Here is a 24,068-nt window from a genome sequence, read left to right on the forward strand (position 1 = left end):
TCATTGCACACAATGTATTGCATATTATATTTCACGCCCCGGTTCATCTTATATCACACTTTTTGGTGCATAGTTTATACCATATACTATATTTAGTTTTCATTTTCAATCGTGATCTCAGGAAAAGGTTCTATGTAACACTACGTCCACCTACCCTTTTCACGGGCATTACATTTTGCGATGGGGGGTGGAGGGTCAGGGGGTGTTTCTGCCAAGCGAGCCCGGAGTCACAGACCTCTTCTTCCTGAATAAAAGTGAGATTATGCTGCATACTTGATCATATTTTAAGTAGTTCGCACAGAAACACATTTTAAAAACAATAAAGTTACTAATACCCACCTTCTCTGAACAGTTAGCTTGCTGCCCCATCCACCTCCTCCCTATCCTCTGTTGGCTGAATCCATGGACTAGCCTCCTCCCTCCTGCCATGCATGGTCTGATGTGCTGCCACTGCCCTCCATTTAGCATGATGTACCAGTCCACTCCTCCTGCCCTCCATTGCCCAATTCTATGGCCCATCATTGACCTCCTGCTTAGCCTCTGTGCTTAGCTTGCTGCCCCTATTCTCCTTCCCCCTGCCCTCAGATGTCTTTGTGCATGCCCCATCTCCATCTTTTTTGCCCACCATGTTCCATGGACCTGCCACTCCTATCTACTCTGAGTGTTCTGTTGAGCTGCCACTCCCCTCCCACCTGCCTAGCATTGGTCTGTGTGTATGCCATCATAGTCTCACTGTTGCTCTCCATGGTGTGTCTTTTTTCTAGTGCCCATCCTGCCTGACCTCCATGGTCATCTTGCTGCTCCTGCCCTGCCCCCTTGCCCCCAGCCCTCTATTTCCATGTGCAGATCCCTATTCCCTCCCTCCTGGCTTGTCTGTTCCATTGTAATGCCCCTGATCCGTCCCTCCTGCCCTTTATGGTATGTTATGCTGCAGCTTTCTCTCCTGTCTGTCCATTATGGTCAGCTAGCTACCATTGCCTCTTTTCCCTCTGTTCTCTGTTGTCCATTTGCATGGTCTTGTCCCCTCCCTATTGCTTTCTGTGGATTGTTGTGCTGCACTCCCGTCCCGCATGCCCTGTGTGGTGTATTGTGCTGCTGCAAACCCTGATGCCTGCCCTGTAGGGTCAGTTTGGTGCACCTCTCGATGTCCCTCCTGTCCTCTGTTACCCGAGTCCATGTCCCTACCCCAATTCCTCCTGCCTACCATGATCCAATGTACCATACTTGCGAACTTTTTGAACTTGGTAAGAGGGAGATTTTGAAAAAAAACTGGGGTGTTGATTTTCCCCTTTGAGTTATATTGAGAAAGAGGAGATTGTAGACAGGAGACAGATCAAATAAAGACCATTTGAGCTTAAAAGCATTGGACGTTTCCTGGCTGAAACTGGTCTGTTGGCATGTATGGTTGTACTACCACTGCCTCTTCCTTCTGCCCACAATGGTCTATTATATTGCCACAGCCTCTCTTGCCAGTCCTGTATTGCTGCTTTGTTGCCACTGCCCCCCTTTCCACTGCCCTCCATGGTCTGGTGTGCTGCCACTGCCCTTCCTGCCTGCCCAGTGTGGTCAAATTGTTGCCTCTGCACTCTCCTACCTGCCTTCAATTTTCAGAGTCCGTGCCCCTGGCCTCTGCCTCTCAACAGTATCCCAATGAACAACTAGATTGCTAACATTCTATATTTATTACAAAAGTGTGGAACGCCTGACGTCATCTTGATGTAATCAAAACTATAATACCTAGAGCATTTCCTTTAGAAATTAGATATATGAGAGGACTTATTTGCATCAAAATTATGGTTAGTGCTCTAAAAAACTAAAATGAGGACATATTTTCTGAGTTTTCAAATAGCGACAAAGAACTTTTAAATTATTTGTAATCTTTATTTTTTTTATCCAGTTGACCACTTGATTAAATGTTGCACTTAGGGGAGAGGATGTGGTGTTACTTCCAGAGCTGCAGACTTTGCAACTGGGGAACCAGGTTGGAGTTTCTGCTTCAGCTCAACATTCTGTGATTCTGGTCAAATCACTTAATCTCCCCATGTCTACAACCAAAATGAATTTGATCTTGTGTGATGTAACCAATGCTCATGTAAAGCACTCCAATACCTGACAAGTCTGCACTATATAAAACTGCAAATACACAAAAAATAAATGTTTTGCACACTTCTGTCATTGGGCTACATGTGGGCTACATCTGGGTGATATGTGTGCTGCATTTGGGCTCTTTTATCTCTGGTGGCCATCTTGGGAGATTTATTTGTTATGAAGTTTCCTAATTTCCTCATTTACTGCAGTCTCCTCAGTAGGAAATGCTTTCAGTTTTTTACTTTGATTCCATCAAGAAGGTATTCAGATATGTCACACATTTGCCATAAATTCTGAATGTTAGCACTCTAGTTGCTCATTAGATCACTGTAGTAAGGCTACTGCTCACCACGGAAGTCTGCTGCTGGTATTAAAAGTGCATGTTTCAGTCTGCATATCAGAATTTTTTAATGAAATAGAAGAGGATTTGAGAAGTCACTCAAAATGTGCCCTAATTTTTCTTTCTTCAGCACAAATCATAATTTCTATGGCAAAATGAACCCCCTCATTGTGTTCATTTTTAAATTAAATGTTTTAAGTGTTACCAGTTTATTCCAATCAAGATGGCTTCAGGTGTGCCATACTTTTGTCATAAGTAAGACAGTAAGCGCTCTAGTTGTTTTTAAGAACACTCTGGGACTTTCTGTCTTTGGGCTATACTTGGGCTACATCTGGGTGATATTTGGGCTACATTTGGGCTCTTTTGTCTCTGGTGGCCATCTTGGGAGATTTATTTGTTATGAAGTTTCCTAATTTCCTTATTTACTGCAGTCTCCTCAGTAGGAAATACTTTCAGTTGTTTACTTTGGTTCCATCAAGAAGGCATTTAGATGTGTCACACATTTGCCATACATTCTGAATATTAGCACTCTAGTTGCTCATTAGATCACTGTAGTAAAGCTACTGCTCACCAGGGAAGTCTGCTGCTGGTATTCAAAGGGCATGTTTCAGTCTGCATATCAGAATTATTTTATGAAATAGAAGAGGATTTGAGAAGTCACTCAAAATGTGCCCTAATTTTTCTTTCTTCAGCACTAATCATAATTTCTATGGCAAAATGAACCCCCTCATTGTGTTCATTTGTAAATTAAATGTTTTAAGTGTTACTACTTTATTCCAATCAAGATGGCTTCAGGTGTGCCATACTTTTGTCATAACTAAGACTGTTAGCGCTCTAGTTGTTCCTTAGAACACTCTGGGACATTCTGTCATTGGGCTCTACTTGGGCTACATCTGGGTGATATTTGTGCTACATTTGGGCTCTTTTGTCTCTGGTGGCCATTTTGGGAGACTTATTTGTTATGAAGTTTCCTAATTTCCTCATTTACTACAGTCTCCTCAGTAGGAAATACTTTCAGTTTTTTACTTTGATTCCTTCAAGAAGGCATTCAGATGTGTCACACATTTGCCATAAATTCAGAATGTTAGCACTCTAGTTGCTCATTAGATCACTGTAGTAAAGCTACTGCTCACCAGGGAAGTCTGCTGCTGGTATTGAAAGTGCATGTTTCAGTCTGCATGTCAGATATTTTTAATGAAATAGAAGAGGATTTGAGAAGTCACTCAAAATGTGCCCTCATTTTTCTTTCTGCAGCACTAATCATTCTTTCTATGGCAAAATGAACCCCATCATTTTGTTCCTTTTTAAATTAAATGTTTTAAGAGTTACCACTTTATTCCAATCAAGATGGCTTCAGGTGTGCAATACGTTTGTCATAAGTAGGACTGTTTGCACTCTAGTTGTTCCTTAGAACACTCTGGGAAGCCGCAGTAGAACACAAAGGAATCAACTGACAGTCTCTGCCCTTGTTGAATGTACATGTTTTACTGAGAATGTCAGACTTCATTCTCACATGACTGAGAAAGATAATGTGAATTTACAGAAAATATGCTCTCAGTTTAGCTTATAGATCACCTTCCAAACCTCTGTGGGAAAAGCATGAGTAAATAGTTTTCTCTCAAACATGATTCATGATATCACGGCAGAAGGCTTTTTCATATGGTAAAATCACCTTAGAACACACCACAATTCCTAAAATGATTATGGTACCATCAACAAATGATTTATAATGTAACTAAAGTCTTAAAACCTTCTGACAGCCAATCAGATCTCAGGATGAGATGTGTGGTTAGGCTCCGCCCAGATATATCTATCTTTTTAATTCTAATTTTCTCAGGAACTACTGAACGGATTTACACCATTTAAGCAAATGGCACGGCTCTGAACTGAGGACTACTTCTTTGCCAAATTTGGTGTAATTCCGTTCAGCAGTTCGGGCTGTAGCTGCGTCAACAGGTCCTATGGGAAAATGCATGGGGAAAACGCATTTTGTGACCCCCCTTTTTTCTCAGCCCCCGCTTGACGAATCACCGTGAAATTTTCAGGATAGGAGCGGACCGGAGCTGGCCAAAAGTTTGGAAAATTCGCGAAGATTCATCAATCGGCGCCAACGTTATTCCAAATAGAATGTTGCGGATTTCCTACGGAAAATACGTCCTAACTATAGCTACCTACTGGTGACTGCCAGTAGGTAATATATATATATATATATAATATATAATTATTATTTTTTAGGCCATTAGCTGGTGCCCCCCCCCCCATCGAAATGAAGTGACATCTCGCAATACAGGCTTTCGTCTCTCATTTGTATGGTAAAACAGATTGTTATGACAGATGCCCTCTGTCTTTGACATACGTGGCTACAGGTGATATTGGCATTGAGGGGCTGCAGGTTAACGTAGTATTAAGGTACTGCAGATGAAGATGGGGCTGAGGGGCCAAGATGAGTGTAGCACTGAGTTGCTACTCTTGAGAGAGACATTCAGTGGGATCCGGTGAAGCTGACTTTGAAGGTTATAAATCAGTGGTTGTAGTACAGGAACAGTAACATCTGAGCATGAATTAAAGGGTATAAAGGTGATTGTTGTATTTGTGGATTGCCAGTATGAATGACAATGACGGATTGCATGAGATGTTAGCATTGAGGTGGTCTTATTGGCTACAGGTCAGGGAGTTTGTTGACAAACATACTGACCAGCAGCTGCAGAAAGCACATGCATATTATCTGGTGCTCATTGATGAGGAAAATTACTAATGCCAGTATGACATGACAGTACTAAGCCTACTCTAAAGTCAATCATCATGTAGAAATGTGGACTGAAACCTACGGGGCTGCACTTTTATCATGATCAATTGCATTCCCAGGAGGCACTAGGAAAGGTGTGGTGAGCACAATGCTCAAATATAGGGATTTGCAGACATTTCATCTCAGGGCAAACACTAAAACACCCGCGTGATGGACTTTTTTTACTGGGGTGCCCTCATTGCTCACTTTTCCTTCCCCACCCTACCCACTGGCGTTTCCACACATCTAACTTCAGCACTGTTTTATTGGGAGCTGCAGGGCAGATGTCATAATGGCCATCAACAAAAACACAAATTTATGCTGCACCTGAACACAAACACTGACTCTAATGTCACTGAGGAAGCACATATTCATTACAACCTGGCCTTTATTGTCTCAGTCTCAACCTGTTAGGTGAGTTTTTATCTCTAGATGGGCAAATCACTTGCACTACTTAATTTTAAATGCTTTTATGCGCCACACCCTCATTTGGCTATAACTTACTCTCTTAGCCTGGACACTTCCTTTTAGTATTCTGTCTCCTTCAAATGCAAGGCTCACTCTGATTCCTTCAGTACAGGAAAGCTGTTTAGACTGCTGTTCACATTTGATCTGTCTTTGGATCAAGTTCTCACTGTGTTGCAGCTGATCTTCTATCTGTGTGTGTTTCGTTCAGGGTGTTCCGTGTTCATACAGCTTGGTACATCCTCATGGGTTAGAACTGGGACAAAGAAGGAAGATGAAATTGTAATGCTCAGATTGCTTACTTCATTATGCTTGAGTGTAGGCTTCCTCTTAATTTTCTTTTATTTTCACCCCCCCCCCCGGAATTGGCCCGCCCACATTTTTCATACTAAGAAATAAAGTAAAGCTAAAGGTAAGCGGAAAAAAAAAGATTTTATTCTTGTGTTTGGACTAGTACAAGGAACTTTAGACTCAAAGTAATGAAAATTACTGATAAGTATTTAAGACATTCACCTGAGAAAAGTGTGCAATGTGAGATTATATATACTGATGAAAACACATTTTTGAAGCAGTGAGTGACTATTCAGCTTCACTCATCCCCATATTACCATTATGATGGGCATGTAGAGACTATGAGAAAATATGCACTGAACATGAAAGCCAGTGAGCAAGCACATTCATCTAGATGTGACCGCACTTTGGTATGCGCTATCACAGAGCTCTAGAGCTAAAGTGCCATCACAGCTGAGAGGTTTTTTCAGTTCTCAGTGGCTCGTGTAGAAAGAACTGCTTTGGAACCTGCCTGTGGCCACATGAATGAGAATCATTACTTTCTGTGGCACAAATATGAGAGACTTTGTATAAGCTTTCCCTTCCTCATAGATATTAGTCATATACATTTACAATATGTTTATTTTCGATTGTTTTATGTTTTAAATTTTAAGGTTGGCCGGATTTGTAACACACATTGGTAAATCCAAAAGACCTGGCATTGGATTTTGACTTTGTCTATCCTTATTTTATTTGGTCACAGTTATTTCGAAACCTTTTAGTTAGGGATGCAACCAGCCCCTTGACAATTTGAAAAAAAAGTCTAACAGCAAAAACATGTTTTTTTAGCCATTCTGTTTGCTAATACGGGCCACTTTTAATGTGGCCTATTTTCTGTCACAGTTTGAACCTGGGAGCTGCGACCTTAAATTCTTTCAATGAAATTAAATGAAATTGTGTCCCGACTGAACCTGTGATATTGGATGTTCAGTAGTCAAATGCAGATGGGCATCAAGATGCTAGGACATCTAAATTTACAATTTGTTTAACATGCTTTAAAAGTAGAAGCCAAGCAAGAGGACTCCTTTCCATCATTCATCTGCACAGGAAGTGACATTACTGGATTTACATTCATCCATCTGCACAGGAAGTGACATCACTTCTTCGCCCTCCCAGGACCTACATAAGGGCTGCCATACAATGGAAGTGCAGCAGATGCACACAGCGGGGGCACCGCTGACATGCCAAAGGCACACAAAAGGCAAGTCCCTCCGTGCCAATCCACGCCTTGACAGCGCATAGCGCCAGGAACCCTGGAACTCCACCGTCCCACAACTACCATGCAGTGATCCTTCATGCCCTCAACCCCGAATTCAGTTCCACATGCTTCTGCCATGCTGCACCACACAACACCAATGGAGCATTCTCATGCACTTCCTGCAAGATTTCATGAATTTAACCGCCCCCAGCACTCATTTCACCAGCACCAACATTACCCAACACCCCACTCTCTCAAACCCATACAGTGATGCAATCACCCATGCATTGCTCCCCATTTGCATGCATGCTCCACAACACCCATTCATTCACCAAACATGCCACAGATATCTGGGACCTGCTGCACGATAATGCCCAGGTCCTACTCTTCACACAGACACCTGGCACCTGGCTAAATCCTGCATTGGAATTAGACATTGCCACAGCCATCTGCCCAGATTCAAGATTGCAAGGCAGACATCACAGGGCTGGAGGCAAGTTGCCATCATCCACAATCCCACATCCATGGACATAACATCCTCCAACATGAAACGCCTGTTGTTCAAGCTCCATGTCACAGCCAACTTCACAGTAAGCAACACTCTGAGCTCATCTATGGGCCACCAGAACTGCACAACAATTTTTAATTACACCATTGCAGACTTCGTCACACCACTTGCACTCAATGCTTGCAATTACTTTCTAATTGGAGACCTGACCGTCCACTTTGAAGGTCAGGCCAACACCAACTCAAAAGCATGCATCAAAGATCTTGGAAGCCTACAGCTCACCCAGCAATTAAAGAGACCTACTCTCATTGTAAGACATTATGTGGATGCTATCTTTAACACCTTTGACAAAGTCTGAGTCGATAAGCCCACATCAGTCCCCTGGACAGACCACAGCCTTGTTAAATTCAGCATCCCCATCACAGTCCAATGCATTGGCACCACCGCCAGCCCAGCCCATCGAAACTTTAATAGCATCACTGACAAGAAGTAGAACACTGCTCTTTACAGCCAACCACCCAAGCACTGCAGCAGCTTACCAAAAGCCATCAAAAATGTTACCAAGTGGATCACCTTGTGTGCCAACTCCCTGGACCCCTCAAAAACAGCAATACAACAAGATACAGAGTCCAGGCCAGCTGGAACATGAAGGAGCTCAGACTGATAAAATGCCACTGCAATCAACTGGTGCACAAATGGAGAATGAGCCAGTACAAAGCAGACAGGTACATGTTCAAATCTGCCCTAAGACACTGCCACCAAATGATCAGGACCACCAAATGCACTGCTCTGGTAGACAGCGTCAATGCCAAACACCAACAGAAGCAAAGAAAGCTTCACCATTAAAAAAGAGTTTGCCTCACCAACGGCCACCTCCAACTCGATCCTCTCCCAAAACAGGATCTATGAATTGTTTTATGATGCTTCAAAAAATGTATATTAAGATGCTCAAAACGATTACGCTTTGAGTCAGTCCTCAGAGCCATTTCTGTGTGCTGTACTCCCGGCTGCAGTGTTTAATTAAACCAACTGTTTTGCCAAATGCCTCTTGCCTTTGTTTTTTCAGGGTAAATTCAGATTTGAGTAATATTTTGGCAAGCCAGCCAGGAGAGATTGGAGCTTTGAACCCGACTGTAGCCAAAGGAAAGGGCCCTGCGCTGATGGATTCAACAGTAATGCAGCTAAGGAGGTGAGCAGACCCTGCAAATGATTGAAAGTTCTGCTGAATCCACAGGACGGAGGTCCATCCTGAAGCAGACGTCAATTGGGTAAGAGACTATATCGTATTCCTTTTTGCAGCATTTGGCTTATGGCAAACTAGGAAGAAGTGCAAAACTTTAACCTGAGCACCCTGCCACTGAGAGAAATCTGACATATTGCCCACTTCATATGTCTGAACTGAGTAGTAGCATGGTGGCCTCAGGGAAGTTCCAGCAGAGGTCACCTTTTTTTGATAGACAAAATACTAGGAAACATGAAGATTGTTTGTCACTTGGACTGCTAGGCTTAACACATTCAGTACGCTTGTCCCCTGGGTGTGATACAGGGATGAGGCCTCACCACTTTGACCACTGGGTGTGATACTGATGGTATGCATGAGATCTGGGTATGAAATATGTTGTAATTTGGACATCAGGGACAATTTGGACCTTGAAGATTAGGTCTAGCTTGTGCATTTGCAATGGAGGGCCTTGGCAGTTTTTCTGCTAATTCTTACAAATGTTTTTCCATATCAGCTGTTTTTCTGCTGAAATGGCCCATTTTGAACTAACCATTGCACTGTCTTTCAGGTTATGATCCTTCATATTCATTTTTTGTTTGTGTGTAATGTCTGTCCTGATGAATTTATGTATAGTATTGAGCTCGTAGAAGTAGCTGAAACCAGTTATCCCCATGTATTTATTTCCCAGTGATCAAAGCAGAACCTAATATTAATTGATCCAGAGAAGTTAGAGTGTATCAGTCCCTCGCAGAGTGCCCAGCTATCAGGGAGTCATGTCCCAAGCACATGCAAATTAAGTTCCCCACACAGATCAAAAAACTTAGCAAGTATTGCCATGAATGGCATGCACACACAAAGGCACACACGTTGGCCGGAGAGGGGAACCTTCATCACCAACATAATCAAACGCACTAAAACACACATTCGGACAAAATGTGTAGGGCAAAAGAAGACCAGGAGAGAGGCAATATTAGTACTATGGGTCATCGTTGAGGAGGCCCTGCCCAACAATCCTATGCTAGAACCTGCAAGCAATGCGTCTGTGTCTCCCCCAACTCATGTTGGAATGGAGGTGCTCTCTCCGATAGCTTTCTTCCTCACATTAGGTTATACCAATCCACTGGTAAAGGAAGCCGCCCATTGAGCAATAAACTACTAGATCTAGACATGGGAGTCCAACAGACCACCAGGCCCAGGCAATCCCAGCATCACCCCAGTCCATTGCCAGAGCTCCCCAAAGCTTAACCCCCAGTCCATTGAACTCAACCTATCGAACCCCATGCGACATGGAGAGCATGCACACCCATTCGTCTGGGTGAATGCACTTAGGTGACTGGGAGATTCATTGCTGTTCTGGAGAGGGACAGAACCGGTGGGGATGAGGAACAGGGCCCCAGCCCTCCAGGAACCAGCAGAAAAGGAGGTGTTGCTGGGCCAGAGCACATGACAATCAAGGGCTGACCCCAAGGGAGGTGAGAGACAAAGGAGAAGACCATACTGTGACTTGCTAGCAGACTAGACTAAGGAGGGAAACCAATTTGGCTCATCCTGGACTAGGGGAGGGTCAGTGGAGACAGAGGATATAGCTTTGGCCAAGGATTGTATCAGATATAGGAGGAGAAATCCCTACTGAATTTTCCCCTCCACATAGCAATGTCTTGTACAAGGGGGAAGAAGGCAAGTCCAGTAAGGAAGGAGCGATGGAACATGAAAAAGTTGGAACAGGAGCAGGACATCGCCACAAGGTCCCCTAATTGGGAACAGGTGATCCTGGGCACAACAGCTATGGCCGCAATGGCACAGAAGGTGGTGGCACCAATAGGGGTACCACTGCAGAAATGGAACTTAGCAAGTAGTGCAGGATTCAAGGAATTTGTGCAGAGAATGGCTGAGGCTTGGCCAGGTTATGATCTTCCCTCCTCTCCCAGAACCACACAAGCCGCGGGGTTGATACGGACCAGTCCTGCATTCGGTGGGTGACAAGCACACTCCCCACAATCACATGCTCCATGTTGTCAGTGACCCAACAGTCCAAGCAAGAACTCACTGTAACAGTGTGGGTAAAAAACACACCTTACAGCTTCCTAGCTCACACAGGAGTGACAAGGTTGTGTCTAAAGGAAGGGATCTTTCCCTATTCAAAGACTCCATGGGCAAGGGCAAGGTTATGAGGGTCCCCTTCACCAAACCACTGGTGATAGATGTGGGAGGCAGCCATGTAAAAGGGCAGCTATCATATCGCCCCTCATACCCAACTAATCTCCAAGGCAGAGATTTATTGGCCAAAAATGATCCTCTCAACCCCTGGGGTTACCTCCTCAAGACTCATGTCTTTAACCCACCCACAGTGCAGGGACGGTGTGATAAGGGTAACACCCTCTGACTGATGGCCTTCACTAATGCCCTATTCACAATCATTGCTAATGCACTGGAACTGCTGGGTGGGAAGCTACAGCTGCCCCACAAATTTGTGTTCCGAATGATGAGCCACCATGAAAGGAGGAGTTGTTTTGCTTGGAAGCCAATGAGGTACTGCCCACATATTGTGTACTGCTGGCCAATGACGAAGCAATTGCAACATCTTTGTTACACCCACTCTAAGCATAAGGGTGGTAACTGATGACCAGTTGCCCAGTGAGGCCTCCGAAATCATCTTCACTGACCCAAGTACTTCAAGGGTGAAACTGCAGAATAGGGCCCCATTGCCCATAGCAATATTAGCAATGTGGCAGGAGCAAGACCTGTCAGCAGTACCACCACATCTATGGGCCAGAGGACCACATGATGTAGGGCTTATCAATACCAAGGAACCAGTAAGGATAACCCTGAAAGGAGGGGCAATTCTGCCTTGGGTATGCCAGTACCCACTCTCCAAAGAAGCCGATGAAGGCATAGCACCAACTATTCAAACATTAATTGACCAGGAGGTCCTCCATGTGGAGGTCTTGCCCTGTAATACACTGATTTTCTTAGTCAAAAAGAGCAAGGGGGGACCTGGCGCATGGTGCAGGACTTGTGCCCCCTCAATGACATTGGGGTCCTAGAATTCCCTGTAGTGCCAGACTCCTCCATCATATTGACAAAAATACCTGCAGAAGCCTGCCATTTTTCCATGATAAACATCAAGAAGGCATTCTTTAGCATTTTGCTACACCCGGACAGTCGGTACTTGACTGCATTCACCTTCCAAGAGGTTCAGTTGCTATACCATAGACAGCTGCAAGGGTACTGTGAGTCCCCCAATACCGTCAATAGAATACTGATGAAGGCTCATGCCAACTTCCAATCGAACAGCACCCTGATTCAGTACCCTGATGACATCTTGATGTGCAGTCCCTCTGAGAACCTATGTCCTCAGGGCACCATAGCGCTCCTGACTGCACATGCCGAGAGATGATACAGGGAAGTTGCAGTATGTACCAGAGGAGGTTAGCTGTTTGTGCCAGCTAATCTCAGTGGCCGGCGTGTGGACGATGCCAGAATGTGCAGATTCTACCAGGGCTATGCCACCACCAATATAAAAAAATGCTATGCAAAAGGTTTTAGGACTTTGCAACTATGTGCAACAGTGGGTATTTGACTACAGTGCACTTATTGCTCCCTTACTCTAAGCCATGAAGAAGGCAAAAACCGGTCACAAGGAACTAGCATGGACACCTGAAACGCATGAGGCTTTTGACAAGCTCAAAACAAAAATAATGCAAGCCCCTGGTTTAGGGATGCCTGATTATAAGAAGGACTTCTTATTCAGCCATAAAGATGTGCAGGTCATGTCAGCCGTCATAACAGAAAAGTACCCCCTGGGTCACAAACCCCTTGCGTACTAAAGTGAGTTTCTGGACTCAGTCATGCAGGGCCATTTCCCCTACAAACAGGCACTAGCCATAGCAGCCTTTGCCATTTACAAAAGCACCTCAATTGTAATGGGGCACCGCTGACATTGTATGCTGAGCATTCAGTGTTTGCCATAATCCAAAAGAGCAAGAGCACACTGACTATGCAACGGGTTTCAGTGTATGCTCTCCAAGAATCCTTTAAAAATAGTATGTTGTCACCTAGTGAACCCACACACCTTCCTAGCCCATGAGGTCCAGGAGAGGGAGGAGATCCATGACTGCACCACATACACCCCTATAAGGATTAGTCAGGCAGAGGAGGATCCCATCTTAGATAGTGAAGCATTGCTCATCGACTAATGCTCCTCCATAGACCAAGAGATGAGTGTGACAGACACGGGGCAGCGGTAATAATGGCTCACAGCCACGCACCCTCAGAGACACTGCAAGTAACAGCACAGATAACTCTCCTCCTCCCTCTCAGTACAGGCAGCGAAGCTGACAGCATTCATTGAGGCCCTCACACAAACTTGTGAAAGACAGTAACCATCTACTAAGATTCGGCTTATGCCACCACCACGGTGCACTCTAGAATTGGGAGGTGGAAAAGGCGGGGTATCTCAAATCAGACGGCACCTCCTTTGCCAAAAGGAACCTCCTAGAGTTGTGGTAAAATGTGCCGCACACACAAGGGGCAAAGTCTTCATGTCTCGGGGGAATGCATTGCCGGTCCAAATTGCAAAAAGAGCAGCTTACCATATGATCAAGGAAGCACACATACTCCCTTTACAGCAGGTACCAGAAATGGAGCTAACACAAGACAAGCCGTACACAAAGACAGCAAGGCTATTCTTTCAGGAGTTACAGGAAACAGAATTGCCCAACGAAAGAGAGTGCTGGTTAGCCAGGGGCTACACACAGACCGTGCATGACCTTATATACCGACACACACTCACAGGGAAAGATGTCATGTCACACAGCTTAGTTAACATAGCCTTACCCCAATTGCACTTACCAATACACACAGCAAAAGACAACATAATAGCGGAAGTCTAGAGCAACTGGTTTATCCCTAACCTTACCAAAGCAGCAACCATGTATTTAAACGGATGCACCATTGGCCAATTGTACTCACCCAAACCAACACTCAAGGTTGTATTGTCGGCTATCCCCAGACCTACGGGGCCCTTTAAGGCACCACACATTGACTTTATTAATAGGATCGATCGATGTGCCAACTGTTGATACTTAATTTTAGTGGTCTATCCATACTCCAGGTAGATTGAAGCCAGCCCTTACATACACTGCGATGCCAAGGCAGCGGCGACGGTCCTTGTCAGGGAAGTAATATCTAGGTGGGAGATACCAAACGTCATCTAATCAGACAATAGAAGGCACTTCGTCAACTCTATGCTCAGTGACATCTGCAACTGTTTAGGTATAGCTCACAAACTAGCCTCAGTATATCATCCCCAAAGCAATGGTGTAGTTGAAAGACTCAACAGTCTGTTAAAAAATAAATTAAGCAAAATCTGTGCCAGTCTTAAAAAAAAGTGGCCCCAATGTCTGCCCCTAGATTTGTTTGTGTTACAGAAACTAGCAGTCCACGTGCATTACAAAGCACACACTTACACAACACTTAGTATCAGCACATGACCACCGTGAGTGCCCAGACATCATCTGGGTCGTGATATGTATGCTCGCTGATACCACATGCAGTAGACGCAGAGAGACTTCTCTTTTCCCAAGAGGTAGCCCCTGAAAAAGCTAATTGCCTTCTTTACCTGTACCTATGTAAGATTAGGGCCGAGACACAACCCAACAGAGTATAACCCCATAGAATAGTAGTGAATGTAACCCGTTGTGAGACCAATACTACAGCACTATTCCTCTTCACCTATCCTACCGAGATGCCTACTGGCAATGCAGTGAATTTGCCTATACCCAACTCATTCCTGAATGGTGGGGCCTGTGCTCCCTGTGCTCCCTGATAACCATACACACCCCTACCCTGGCCATTCCTGGAGAAGATCTGTCTGAGTTGTACCAACACGCACTACAGAAGAAAACAACTCTATTGCATCAGGCTTGAGAAAAAAGTACTGCTGATTATTTTGACTGAGCTTAGTTCTAGGACATTCTGAAAGAATTTAGACTTTTCTGACACACATGTCAATGTGGGAGTGTCCATACCCATCTTCACCATGCAGATGAAAGAGAACACCCACTGGTTGCAAGTAACCAAATGGAAAATGATGAAAATGATAAACAGTACTGTGTTCAAGGTGTTTGCCACTAAATAATCCATACAGGCACTCATACACCCACTGGTTCACCAATACACCTTGGTATATATATTTAACACTGATAAACTTTTTTAAACACTCACAGTCACTGGATGATGTCATCAGTGATGTCATTTGAGATGTTATGAGTGATGTCACTGGCCCTGTCATGAGTGATGTAATATGTGAGGTCATAACCAGAGCTTTACGGGTGTGCGAGAGTTAGCTCAGCTAACTATAACTACTGAATTTCACTGGTTTTGTATGAGTGAAACCTAAGACTAACTATAATGTCTCTGTAACCTTTTTTTTTTTTCAGTGAATTTCTAAGAGTTTTTAAATGCTGATTCCAAACTATAACGTCCCTGTAACCTTTGGTACTTTTCAGTGAATTCCTATGTTTTTTTTAAATAGTAGTCAAGCTTGCAGAGTGGTGGAGGAAAGGGGCTATGCCTCGACCAGCTCTCAGGAATCCCGCTGTGTAGGATTTACAGGAGGTACCAGGAGGGCTTCTTGACCCCCAAGGTCCCTCAGGAGTAAACTACCACTTCTGTTACCTCCAGTAAGTCCCACACAGCTGGATTGCTAAGAGGTTGTCAGAAGCCAAGCCTGCTTTCTCCAACACTCTGCAAACGCACCTTCTGGTGCACTACTGGTTGGGGGCAAATTTATTTTTCTTTAAATGTTTTGTGTGACCCCACCAGGAGGCCTAGTGGGTGAGGGTTTTCTACCCTGCCCCATTTTCTTTTTTTTAAATGTTTTTTCCTGTGACTCAGTTGAACTGAGTCACAAGATGGTTGGGAGGGTTCGCGGATCCATCGAGTCCCTATATATACAACTGGAAATGTATTTAAATAACTCCAAAACTACTGAAAGAATTTACACCAAATAACAAAAAGGCACAACCTGAATGAACATCGACCTTCCTGCCAAATTTGATGTAATTCTGTTTAGCAGTTCAGGCTGTAGCATGGTGAAAATGTAATTGTAAGCAACCCCTGGTTCTCGGCCCCCGTTTGACAGGTCACCCCGAAACTTTCAAGACCACAGCTGAAGTGAGCATCTTATCAGTTTAGAAACTTTCATTAAGATTCGTCAAACAGCGTCAAAGTTATTGGCAATTGAAAAAACACTCTTCCTCTGGAACGTAGGTCCTAACAACAACCACCTACTGGCGATATGTATATATTGCGATATTATCTACTGGCGGTCGCCAGTAGATAGTTATAGTTAGGACCGTGTTTCCATAGGAAATCTCAAAATTCTATTTTGAATAACTTTGGCGCCGGTTGACGAATCTTCGCGAAATTTTCAAAACTAATGGGGCGCTCCGCTCAGCTCCTACCCTGAAAGTCTCGGGGTAATTCGTCAAGCGGGGGCCGAGAAAAAAGGGGGGTCCCAAAACGCGTTTTCCCCATGCATTTTTCCATAGGACCTTTAGTCGAAGGTACAGCCCGAACGGCTGAACAGAATTACTTGAAACTTGGCAGAGAGGTAGTCCTCAGGTCAGGGAAGTGCCTTTTGCAGGTCTGGTGTCAATCTGTTCAGTATTTCCTCAGAAAATAGCATTTAAAAGCACATAAATATCTATAGGCGCGCACCGTGCGCGCACGGTGCCGTGCGGGAGCGAAATTCTGATTGGTTGTTAGATGTCAGTCAACATTTGAATCGGTCGAAATCAGGAAGTGTCGGCCGCCATTTAGTCTCTCGCACTGAAAAGGAAAGGGTGAAAAAAGGTGGAAAACGTGAAAAGGGGGCAGGGAAGAGAGTTCCTGACCCCCTAGCCTTTGTCAGGGGGTCACAGAAGGACCCCCATGGGTGAAATAAACATTTGATTTTTTTTTATAAAAATCGCGGGGTGCGCGTACGGTGCGCGCACGGTGCACGGTGCGTGCAGCGCATCGTGCGCCCAACATGCGCGCACCGTGCGCCCAAGGCGTGCACCGTGCGTGCACCCCGCGAATTTTATGAAAAAAAATAAAATGTGCGGTGCGCGCACGGTGAAAAACCTTTAAAAAAAAAATATATTAATAAATACATAACTTTGCATTTAAAAAACCGTACAAATTCAGTTAAAAAACCATAGGTTTCACACACGTTATAGTTAGGAATTAGCATTTAAAAAACCTTGCAAATTCACTTAAAAAACCATAGGTTTCACACAGGTTATAGTTAGGTGGACATTTCACTCGTAAAAAACCCATGAAATTCCCCCGCTATAGTTAGTTCAGATAACTATAACTCGTGCAACCGCCACTCTATCACAAGGATGATGTCATCAGTGATGTCATGAGTGATGCCACTGACAATGTCATGAGTGATGTAATATGTGACGTCATGGGCAGTGGATTGCGGGTGCGCAAGTTATAGTTATCTGAACTAACTATAACGGGGGAATTTCATTGTTTTTTTACGAGTGAAATGTCCACCTAACTATAACCTGTGTGAAACCTATGGTTTTTTAAGTGAATACATATATATATAGCTTCAAGGTACATAGATGTGGAGTTCATGATAGTAAATCTTTACTTACCTATATTCACTTATCTCCTTGATATTGTTGGCTACTATCTTTAAGGTATCTTGTTATTACCTATTGTATAATCCAGACTGCAACTGCAGAGTCACAGTGCAGCACGGTGCTTGCCCATCAGTGTGGTGCAGCCCAGACAGCTCTGTGCACTGTGGGAGATGTACTAATCAAGCGCAGTGCAAAAGGACTCAGCAAATTGAGGAGCTAGCATCCCTCCTCAATATAATGTTCATATTGCAGGATTGGGATGCACCTCATTGTAAACGAAATGCAGGGGCAAAGACCGGCAAGGGAAAGCATACTGCAAGCCCACTCAAAGGTCAGTGATCAGAACACCACCACAAACATGGGGCATATTAACAAGGGCTTTATCTCCGCTTTTTTGGCTTTAAAAGCCAAAGAAGCGGAGATAAAAATATTGCCCTATCAACAACAGGGTGCTAACATGCAAAATCGCATGTTAGCACCCTTATTCACTACGCTTCCCTTTGCATCTCTAATGAGATGCAAAGTGGGCGTTCCAGATCAAAATAATAGGAGAAATGTCGCTAAGCGACATTTCTCCTATTATCAAGCTTTACGCTAACCCTGTTAGAGACAAAAAAAGCAGCGCTAACCACGGTTAACGCTGCTTTTTTACGTCAGCTAATTTTCAGACTTAGCCATGTAATCCAATGGGAGGTGGATTACATGGCTAAGTCCGCCATGGGCTATCAACAAGGATATCCCTATCCTTGTAGTTTTATCGCTGCATTACCATCGATAACCTCCCAAAATGCCGCTATCGCTGGATTTTTTATCGCCTAGGCGGTTAGCGTTGTTAATAACGCGATAACCAGGCGATATTATCCAGCGATAGTGGGCATTAAAAAAATTAACGCTAAGTGCCCTTAGCGTTTATTTTCCCTGTTCCTTGTTAATATGCCCCATAGACTCGTTCTCAAGGTATCAAAGCTTGGTCAAGCAGTGGTCCAAAGTATTGGTTCCCTACAATCTGGGCACCTATCACACTCTCATTGATATATGTCTGTCCTGGACAGTTTCCAAACTGTAAAGGATGAACTACTGCCTTCAGCGGTCGGTAACCATGAAATGCTTCCCAACCACGTGAACAGCAGCGTTTCAGTGTTGCATTTCTTTTGAATCAGGAGGAACATGGACACCACCGCCTTATCTTTACCCCTCGATCGTACTTGGAACGACTCACATTGTGAACATTGCAACTCGCAAAGCGGTTTCTGCATTGCAGGGATCCCTCCATGCTCCCCGAATCAGATCATTGTATTTGCAAAGCCAGACATTTCGCTCACTGCTGGATTTAAAATGTATTTGCCTCTCTTTGCTTAAAACGTTTTTGAAACGGAGGACACCACAACACCTTTGGAAACGAGAACCACCGTTTGAAGCTTGAATTAAATAGTTGTCATCCAAACAGAAGTGTAATGCTCTATTGATCTGAAGAACTGTCAACAACTGCAACACTTCGCATTCCTAAAGGGTGCACCAAATGCTAACAAAACATGGAGCAGCCGAAGTGTGCATAATTGGCAGAGGAAAATAGCTTTTACAGATTGGACTCCAGCGCCATGCACCACTGCTTGGCGAGCACAGCATTGCCTAACAGGCTGGCAGCTTCAACCGGAAGCACAGCTCATCTTGGTATTACAGGGTCTTCTGAAGGACAGACAGCCTACCTTAAAGGTTACACGTGTGCTCAGAGGAGAGAGCAGGGACACTACCAAATATCAGTGTGGAGTTTGGTATTGTTCACGAGGACCAGTCCACACAAATTAGCACACAGTGGTTTGGAAGATAATATGAATGTTGAGATTTTAGTCATTGTGCTGCTGCCTAAAACCAAAGGGAAAATGCTTTGATATGTTTCTACCCTAATTTAGGAGGAGGACAAGAAATAGTCATTTTCAGCCTCTGTCCAGAGCAACCGCCAACAGGCCTGCCAGAATTTTTGTAAGGCCCAGGCGAACTTCCTTTCATTATCAAACAGCACTGGCAAAGCCACGGGGTCTTGGCTATAAAAGTCTGAGCTAATGGCTTTGACTATGCTTTTTGCCAGTGGCACACTTGCATGCATCCAGATGCAAGTGCACACAAGATCGGCAGTCTTAAAATAGATATTCTAAAAAAGAAAACCAATTCCAAAATGGCTACGGATGTGTACAAAGGAATCATGACAGATGCACACCTGTGGGCTGAGAAGTCTGCATGCGCATAGGTCATGAAGCGTGGCGGCCATTTTTAGTTTACCATTTCAACATTGTGGGCAGCCACAATGTTATAAGATATCCCTCCCCGCAGTGGGCATGTGCTGCCACAGGCTAGCCTCCGTGTCCTTCCCTTCGGCTCTCTGCATTCACAAGTCCATCTCATAGGCCTGAAACCATTTGTGTACGTCATCCCTTAAAACAAAGATAGGCACCAGATATGAGGACCGTTGTACCTCATATGCATATATTTGATTTGATTTGAAAGCATGCTAATAGCTAGAGAGAAAATGCCCATCAACATCGCTGCCAAAATAGGTAGATGAGACTGGAATTTACTTTCTGCCCAAAGTTAGCAATTCCCGGGTTTCCAGTAATACATGTCTGTGGCTACTTTATAATGAAGTGCACTATTTATTCCTAAACGTGAGCTCATCCCCTTCATGTTGCAAAACTATAAAATTATATGAAACATTTCTACGTTATGTGTCATAGTGTCTGTTCCTCTGAACAGAAAGAGGATTTTTTCAAGCTATTTAATATCACTCGTCTTATTACAACTCTTAAATATGTGCACATATTGCAATCTACAAGTGAAAGCAGGAACTGGGTGTCTTTTTCATTAGCTGCAATAAAAACTGGTACATGCTTTCATATGAAGCAAAGGAGAGTCATATCTAAGGTTTGTGCAAAGGAGAAAATAATCATAGAAGTATTATAGACAAAAAACAGGAACCAATTCACAAATAAATGTGTTAATTCTTAATTGTGCGCATATGCTTTTACAGTACGCAGATTTATGTATTGTTAACTGATTCATACAACAACTTAATTAGTGCAAGAAATGTATATTTAGAGAAAGGTATGCATGCAAGTGCATAAAATTCTCTAACATTCCTTAGGTCGTACTGTACAAAGTCCCCGAAGGGGTGCAACAGGTATTGTACGCCCACTTTTTGCACCCCTGGGGCATTTTGGCAATACAGAAGGGATCATAGACCCTTGCTCTCCGCTTCCATAATTCACCTATTCTGGTGCTAAATGTGTGCCTGCTCGATCTATCTGGAGTTTAGACTCATTTTCAAGAGAGGATCCTCTGCCTTTGCAACCCTGTCACGTTACAAATGAGGGTGCAGAGGCCATCAGCTGGCGCACCGGCAGGGAGCCACAAAGACGTTTCATTTATGGCTTTTTGGCATAGGGAAACCCAGCAAGGCACCTTGCTACTCTGCCCTTTGCCAAAGTGAAAGGGCAGGAATGCACCGTATTTATTTAAGTAATTCTATGCATTCCTGTCCTTCCTGCCTGCACTGGCGCCGTTTTGGCAGCCTAGTTCCAATGTGGACACTCTTGCAACATGGTGCATGGGTGCCTCCGCTGCAGGCTGGATTGTTTTTTTCAGGAAGGGGCAGCTTCTCCACAACAATCCTACGAGGCGTATTCCTCTTTCTATGTGTGCTGCAGAATGCAGCACATATGGAAAGAGGAAAAACATGTAGAAATTAACGTGTCTCCTCAGTATGCCTCACTTCGGTAGGAGTACAGATTTGATGCTTTCCTAGGTTTACATCACTTTGTAAATCAGGGGCAGTGTCAAATTCCATGGGTGTTACATAGGAAAACCCACAGCAGTGCCCATAGAGCGCCTCCCAGGAGCATGGTAAGGCGACACAACGATTTGTGCTGCATTGCCTTACTTATGATTTATGAGGCCACGCAGGGTGGCTTTGCGTGGCTTCATAAACCTTTATAAGAGCCCTGCGCTACTCATGTACCTCTTTACGTGGTGCACAATTGATGTAGGGCTCTCATAAAATATCCCCTCAGTGCGCCTGTTATGGTTTACCAGGCATCCAGTGCATCTGAGTGCAGTCATTCACTGTACCACACTGAAGAGGGGTCCGTGCCCCCTTTAAAACTGAACCCCCGTCTCTGCCTGAAATGAAAGACAGTCTGACGGTTCGCCTTCCACTCATACTTTGTTCACAGTGAAGGCAGGAGTCAGCACCTTTTATGTCAAGAGCACATTTGCTGTGATAGGGCACACCGTTCTAGTGTATTGGGCACACACTCGTGTGTGCATCTTGGGGGTACAGTGGGGCAGGGTGTCTTATCTGCAATAAGGAATTCTTGACTGGGCAGCAATATGGAAAGCATAGTATTAGGAAATGGGTGAAACAATAATAATATATTTTTATTCTATTTTTTACATACATGGAAATATGAAATATCTTTCATTCACATATATTCTTTGTGAAAATAGGAGCAATTGGTTCAGCAGCCGCCCACTTACATCTGGATCCTTCAGTTGTAGCTTAGTGTAGATATGAGCTGGAAACAGTATACAGATATTTGTGAATTGCCACGCCATTAAGGCTGTGTAGTTGTTCATCGCGTTTGTACTGCATTTCTATTACTCGTCTGCTACAACTGCCCAGTAAACGTCGACATCTGCTCAAGCATGGACAAGATGAAGTTAGCTAAACTTTACATGCTTGCATTCATGTAGAAGAGACCTCTACATGGTTGATTTACACATTTTTCGCTTTGTGGGTCTTTAGTTATCTGATAGCTATGACATTTTCAAGCGCAGCTCAATTTCTGCACAGAAAATGCTTTGTGACACTCGTCACGAGCCTGAATACTTTAAGTTGCAGATTTTGTTTTAACTATTGAAACCGAATAATCAAAATCTAATCATTGAGTCCCACAGTACACCCTAATCTGGGCACCAACGCTGTGTGCTTCCTGTTACCGATTCCAATCCGTGGAAAATGTGTGCATAGAGACACAGTATCGTCTGGAGTGAATTGCACTGCGAAAACATGTAAGAGATTGGGGGGGTGGGTGCTATTCAAACATGCATTAAAAATCAAACAAACACACGCACGCACACACACACACACACACACAAATGTACGCAAACACGCACACGCACACACACACACACACACACACACTGATTCAGTTTGCCAACCGGTATGATTTGTCAAAACATGACGGATATCCTGTCCCTCGTATCAGGGCCGGCTTTAACACTGGTGGCGCCCTGTGCGACAATGTCTGTTGGCGCCCCCCCAGTGACCACCTCTGCCACAGATTCCCTCTCTAGCACCCTTTAACAGTGCCCCTCAAGTCTCCATAACCCCTGTCTCTCACATTAATTTTATTTTTTAGCACCGCTCATACCAGTGTAAGGTGTCAGAGAACTTTACATCACACACACACACACGTGTGTAAATCAGTGTATAGGAAATTTTACATCAGACAGGACTACAAGGTGTAGGAGTGCCATGTCATCGATACACGTAGGCAATAAAGTTTAAGAGACCTTATTCTGGAAAAGCACAAATTCAGAATTTAAAACGTAACATCATTGTTAGGGGTTCTCTTTAATAATAAGAATTGTTTTCTACCCAAATGAACCCTTTTTGCAAGATTAGGACGATGAAAGACTAGGCAAACAAATATAGGTCTAACATATACCTTGCAGTTTGCATTGCAGCTCTTTGTGACAGTTAATAGCTCAATGTTCTATAATAGGATTTTAACATAAAAAACCACATGTTACAAAAAGAGCTCTCTTACAGAAGCAGTAACCTACAGATCTATTTATATTATATTCACTTTGTTATCTGCATATTACACGTTCTTAGAGCAGGCATTTTAACCCTCTGCCTTACCTTGGGACGAGTCAAAACTTCCACTAGACAAACCTCTGTTCTCTTTCCAGGGAGACGATTAATCACCAGAGTTATCTTGACATTTTAATTGATGCTTGAAAATTGTTGGAGGCCAGGAAGGCAGCAACAGGTGCTTTTAAAATGATAATATACTTGTAAAAATGACGCCCCATCCCAAGTCAGTGCCCGGTGCAGTGGCACCGATCGCACCGCCCTAGAGCCGGCTCTACCTCTTATTACAAGGGCCATAGGTTGCAATGCATTTGTAATATGGTGCACACGACAATCGTCACGTTTGCCGTGGAGTGTCCCATCCACCTAACTCGAAAAAGTACCATCGTTTCCCTTCCAAATTTCCAAAGAAGGAATGGGACACGAATAGTGGGGAATAATAATACAATTGCTCAGTAAAGGTTTTACCCTCAGATTTTTGTTTTTGCATCCGCATCAATTGTGTAACTTACAATGAGCCAGTTAGTCTCTAATTTGGTCCAATTTAGGTGCTAAAATCAAGGAAAGAGGTAAAGGTTCACCTCTATAAAAAAACACTACAACACAATCCGTTAACCGTCT

This window comes from Triturus cristatus, chromosome 1_2 (assembly GCF_964204655.1).
Source record: "Triturus cristatus chromosome 1_2, aTriCri1.1, whole genome shotgun sequence".
NCBI lineage: Eukaryota > Metazoa > Chordata > Amphibia > Caudata > Salamandridae > Triturus > Triturus cristatus.